Here is a 6,465-nt window from a genome sequence, read left to right as displayed (position 1 = left end):
CCCTTCAAGATAAACGCCAAATGAAGCCTTGAAGGATGGTGCATATTGATGGATGAGATAGCAAAGAAAATATTGCTGTAAAAGCTTTTTTTTTTCTTTTATCTATTTTTTTTCATTTGATGCGAATTTATGTGTACAATAATCAAGCCGGTAGTCTCAGCGGAAGCAACATCTCTATTCCTAAAGTGTAGAGGTAAGACTGTTAACATTTTACCTTCCTCAGCCCCTACCATAGCTTTGCTATTGATGGGATATACTGTGTACGATTATATGTGTACAATAAAACAAATATTGTCAGTATGTCATGGCACTATGGCAGGCAGACAAGAAAGAAAAATAATAAAGCCCATGGGCAGGTTAAGTGAGCCCAAGTCATGTTCTACTTACCAGTAGGCGAATTATGGATACACCATCATACTAGAAAACACAGTGTTTCTAAATTCTTGCAACGCAGTTGCGAAATAACTATTTTGATTTCCAAAATCAGTCACAAAATGAGATCCAGTTACTAGTACTTATGAGCAAATGGTCTTGGATAAATTCGATAAAAAGTTATCTAAATGGAAAGCACGAGCATTGTATTTTGGGGATCGGTTAATGCTCATTAAAGCGGTGTTGGGAAGCTTAGGGACTTATTATTTTTCCATTTTAAAGCTCCAGTTAAGGTTCTTAAAAGAATTTGAAAGCAAAAGAAGATGTTTCTTATAGGTAGGTATGGATGAAAAGGGAAAATAAGTTAGTGGCTTGGAGTAAGATTGTTTTAGATAAAGAACAAGGAGGTCTTGGGGTTGGAAGTTTAAAGGCGATGAATATGGCACTACTTGTAAAATGGTTGAGTCGCTATAAATTGGGTAATGGCTCTCTTTGGGTTAAAGTAATTTATGCATTTCATAGAGGTCCACGAAAATGGTAATCATTTTTGGTTAAATCATCACTAAGTGGTGTGTGGAAACATATCGGTGGTAGAAAACGAGTTGATAATAATGAAACGGGTTGGGTGTAGGAAAGAGTAAAACTCCAAATTGAAAAATGTGAACACTTTTTTGGTTAAATTGTTGGGCTAGATAACGTCCATTTCCATTTAATATATATATATATATATATATATATATATATATATGTATGCCATTGTTTGCTTTAGAGAAAGATAAGGATATAATGGTCATGAATTGCTATGAGTGAAAAAAAAATAGTTGGAAATGGAGGCGGCGATAAAAGCTTAAGTCGGCTCAACTTCAGAGTGATCTGAATAATTGTATTAATTTCATCTTGTCAGCGGTGATTTTTTTTTAAATCCGGATACAAGTTGTGGAAGGGTTCAGATGGTACTTGGCCATACTTCTTGGTGAAATCTTTTAGATGGAAACTGACAATATCGATCAATAGGTGCAAGACTTCAAGTTATGGCTCAAATGGGTACCCATTAAGATTAATTATTTTATTTGGAGATTGTTGATTGATAGAATCACAACTAAATCTGCGCTTCATCGAGGGGCATAACATTGGGAGATTTGCATTATGTGTTTGGTTGTGGTGGCAATGAAATTGTACAACACCTATTTGTTGATTGTAAGGTTATTAAAGAGATTTTGTGGATAATACACGATTGGGCCATTTTGCCTAGGTGTACCAACTTTGAGTCGGTGAAAGATATAATTGATTATTCTACTAAAATTATAAAGAACAAGGAGTTGTGTCAAATGGTTCAATCAATATTGATGGTAACATGTTAGGATGATCTGGTTATCGAGAAATGATTGCATTTTCAACGATGTTCACTTTGTATTGTTAAAAATGGTATATGACATCAAATCGGCCTCCTTCTTATGGATTAAATAAAAGAGCAAAAGGATGAGAGAGGTGATGCAAATTCAACTTTGTTGATTTCCCAATTTAATTGATTGTTTCCCTTGCAATAGTCATTTAATATTGTTTGTATTTTCCTTTTGTTTTGTTTTAGGTTATTTGTGTGTCATTCTTTTGTTTTTTAATAATATATTTGGTGTTTTAAATAAACTGATAATATATTTTCTTACTGAAATCCCAATAAAGGTAAAAACAAATTGTGTGGCACAAAGTATTCTCTTGCCCATTGATTTGTTAAAATAAACAACTAAAAAAATTTGGCATAAATTATAGACGCATTGGCACTGGGCATGTTGGTTTTGCCCTTATGCATTTCACAATAACCAATCCTACGCACGTGATTCATGGCTCACAATGGTTATGTACGTACGTGGTTAGTGTTAGGATTAGTGAAGACCTTTGGGCTGGGTTCATTGGTTGACGATTAGAAGACAAAAGAGGACGACCCGTTTAATTATAGAGGATGGCTCATTTGGAGTTTTCTTGGTCCCTGCTCTATTATAATTGTTATATATATATATACATACATACCTAATTATGTATTGTAATCTTTTGTACCGTGCTTAATAAAAATATCCTAGTTGCAGCCCGTGGGCGTAGGTCGCCTTGACCGAACCACACAAAATCTCGTGTCTCTTATTTATTGCTTTTGTTTGTGCGTGCGTGTTTGTGTTTCCGATGTGTACCAACTTTGATTAATACCTAACAAGTGGCATCAGAGCTGAAGGTTCGTTAAATACACGAGTACACTGAGACGGGGAATTATCTTCGGTTCATAAGGGGTGGATTTGGGAAGTAACTCACTTGGTGAAAAATGAGATCCACCTTCCTTTTTTGTTTTTTTTTGGTTCGTGTGTTCTGCAAGAAAAAATAAAAGGCAATACGTTATAAGGGTCAAGTTATTCTACAAAGGGTAATAAAAATAAGAAGTGTGAGAAGCCATAAATAATTGACATGTGTCAAGTGGGAACCAAAAGAAAAAGGGTATATAGGTAATTGTACATATTTTCTCTCTCCACATGCAAGGCACATGTTAATACCCCATCATTTTAGAACGTTTATAACTTTTTCGTATGATATTTTTTTTTAAAAAAATATCATAATAACAAGCGTTTTTTAATCTTTAGTATGAGTATGATCTTTGTTATATAAAATTTAAAACAAAAATCACGTCATTGTGTCATTTTCGCTTATCATTGCGTTTTTTTCCGTCAATGTGTCTTTTCACTTATAATTGTGTCTTTTTTCGCACACCATTGTGTTTTTTCGTTTATCATTGTGTCTTTTTTCGTCATTGTGTCTTTTCACACACCATTGTGTCTTTCGCTTATCATTGTGTCTTTTCGCACACCATTGTGTCTTTTCGCTTATAATTGTGTCTTTTTTCGCACACCATTGTGTTTTTCGCTTATCATTGTGTCTTTTTTCGTCATTGTGTCATTTCGCACACCATTGTGTCTTTTCGCTTATCATTGTGTCTTTTTTTGTCATTGTGTCTTTTCGCACACCATTGTGTCTTTTCGCTTATAATTGTGTCTTTTTTGTCATTGTGTCTTTTCGCACACCGTTGTGTCTTTTCGCTTATAATTGTGTCTTTTTTTGTCATTGTGTCTTTTCGCACACCATTGTGTCTTTTCGCTTATAATTGTGTCTTTTTTCGTCATTGTGTATTTTCGCACACCATTGTGTCTTTTCGCTTATCATTGTCTTTTTTCTTCATTGTGTCTTTTCGCACACCATTGTGTCTTTTTTCGCCATTGTGTCTATTCGCACACCATTGTGTCTTTTTTCGCCATTAATACATGTTACACAATAACTTGAAACGTAAAACACAATGGTGAATACATATAAAACAATGACCTAAAACGTAAGACACAATGGCGAATACGTATAACACAATGGCCTAAAATGTAACACACAATGGTGAATATATATAACACAATGACTTGAAATGTAAAATTCAATGGAAACAATATATTACACAATGACACAATGAACAACAAAAAAACACAATTAAAAAACCCATTAATTTTTTTTTTATTTTTATATAACAATATGATACTCATATTAAAGATAAAAATACGCTTATTATTATGGTGATTTTTTTGAAAAAAATAATGTCGTATGAAAAAGTTATGGGCATTTTAAAATGATAGGGGAATTGGCATGTGTCTTGCATGTGAAGAGAGAAAGTCAACAAATATGGGTTATTACCTTAATGCCCTTTTCATCAATTTTTATCTATTAAATTAATCTCAGCCATTCAAATCTAAGATCAATGGACTGGATTCCTTCTCACCCTTCTCATTTTTGTTGTCCTTTGTATTTTAACTTTACCCTAAGTTATAAAACAAATAGGTTTTATTTGTTTCTAGAGTTAGGCTGTGTGACGCAAAGAAAGAAAGAAACAGAAGACGGTTGTTTTTTTCTCTTGCTTTTAGGGTTTGACAAACCTTGGAGCTGCCGTTTGAATCTGTCGTGGAATTACGCCACCGTTGTCAAGGTGATTTCATTTGTTCGAATATCGACGCTTGTTCACCTCCGTGAATCGTTATCAGCAACAACCTTTTTTCAGCCAACATCAGGAGAGACAAGAGACAAGTGTATTCGTTCTTGTTTTCTGATTAAAGTTATGTTTGTTAGAGTTTGTTTGTTTCGGTTTGGGTGATTTAAGTATCAGGTTATTGTTCGGGTATTGTTATTCGGGTTTGCTTTGATTGTGTGGATCGGGAATTTGTTGACAGGAGTTTCGGGGTGCAAGAAAAGTTTTAGGTTGCGGGTTAGAGTTTTATTTATTGGTTTTCTTTGTTTTCTCGTTGCGATGCCTGAAGACGGGAAGGTTCGAATAGACAAATTTAACGGGACTGATTTTGCATGGTAGAAAATGCAAATAGAGGCGTTACTTGAGGAACATGATTTGGATATGGTATTGGAGGAAAAGCCGGATAAAATGGATCAAGCCGAAGAAGCAATTTGGAACTCAAAGGACAAGAAGGCTAGAGGTAAAATTACATTGGCTTTGACGTGGAGCGTTGCATTTAATATTATGAAAGAAACCACGGATCGTGGTATGATGACGGCTCTGTCAAATATGTATGAAAAACTGCCTGCAGCCAATAAGGTGTTCTTGAGAAGGGAATTGTTTATGACAAGGATGCACGAGGGAAGTTCAGTCACGAGTCACATTAATGATTTCAACTCAATTATGTCCAGGTTAGCTTCTATGGACATGAAGTTGGATAACGAGACTCAAGCTTTGATATTGTTATTTTATTTGCCCGAGAGTTGTTCTGGAACTACAACGACCATTACTAGTTCCACGGGGGCCGATGGTTTGACATTTGAAGGGGTCCGAGATATTGTATTGGATGCAGACGTTCGCCGGAAAAGCACGAGTGGCGGATCATCTTCTGGTATGTTTTATGCTGGTAAGGGAAGGGAAAATAATAGTAGCAATGGGAGTCGGGGGAGGAGCTCCTCTAGAACCCGGAAGAAAGTGAAGTGCTTGAAGTGCTATGAAGTTGGACATATTAAGAGTGATTGTCCAAACAGATTACAGGGAAAGGCTGCTAAGGTGAACACTGTTGAACAGGTTAATGAAGGTGTCAGTGATGACGAGACATTATTTTGTAGTCTTGAGAGCATGGTGGACTCTTGGGTCATGGATTCAGGAACTTCGTTTCACGCTACGCACAACGAGGAGACAATGGTGAATCTAAAGGTTGGTAACTTTGGGAAGGTACGTATTGCTAACGGTGATGCTATTAATATTACGGGCATGGGGGATGTTAATTTGGTAACTCCATTGGGAACCGTTTAGAACTTGAAAAATGTTAGGGTAATTCCATCGTTGAAGAAGAGAAGCCTTATCTCTGTTAGTCAACTAGATGAACTAGGAATGGAAGTAAAGTTTGGTGGAAGTAAATGAAAGGTAACTAAAAGTAGTCTGATTATTGCTCATGGAAACATGTGTGGCATTATACATGGTGCAAGTGCCTACTGAGGGAAGTATGACCGTCCCTCAAAACAAAGTCGGGTTCGCTGAGTCTAAGGGGCAAAATAAGGTTCAATTTGCAGTAGAGCCTGGTGCCAAGGTGATTCACGATGAGCCGGGTCAGAGGTCTAAAACAGGTCAGGGGTTTGGTGACAGTGGGAGCGCAGGTTGTGTTCCGGGAACAGTTACAAAACAACGTTGGGTTTTGACGACCGTTATTTCGATTGATAAGATCTCTCATGGGGAACTCTTGCTGAAAGAGGAGAATGGTAGTGGTTCTCGGGTTATCTCTGTAACTGGTGGATCGTGCGTATCAGTTTAGATAGAGGACAGATAAGTTTTGACTGATGAGTTCTGGTACTTGATGCTGAAGGGGGTTGCTGCAACTAGGTGGTAAATCTTAGTTTGTTTATGGGAACTGGAAGCTTGGAAGATTTTTTAATAAAGATTACTGATATTACTGATGACTGAGTTGCTTTGTACTTGAATGGCAGGCTAGAGTTTATTGCAAGGCCTTCAAGTGGGATATTGTTAGGATTAGTGAAGGCCTTTGGGTCGGGTTCATTGGTTGACGATTAGAAGACGAAAGAGCCCGTTTGGAGTTT

The sequence above is a fragment of the Bidens hawaiensis genome, unplaced genomic scaffold (assembly GCF_021521415.1).
Source record: "Bidens hawaiensis isolate Kalapana, Puna unplaced genomic scaffold, B.hawaiensis_p1.1 tig00002866_1, whole genome shotgun sequence".
Taxonomy (NCBI): domain Eukaryota; kingdom Viridiplantae; phylum Streptophyta; class Magnoliopsida; order Asterales; family Asteraceae; genus Bidens; species Bidens hawaiensis.
This window is presented reverse-complemented; position numbering follows the sequence as displayed.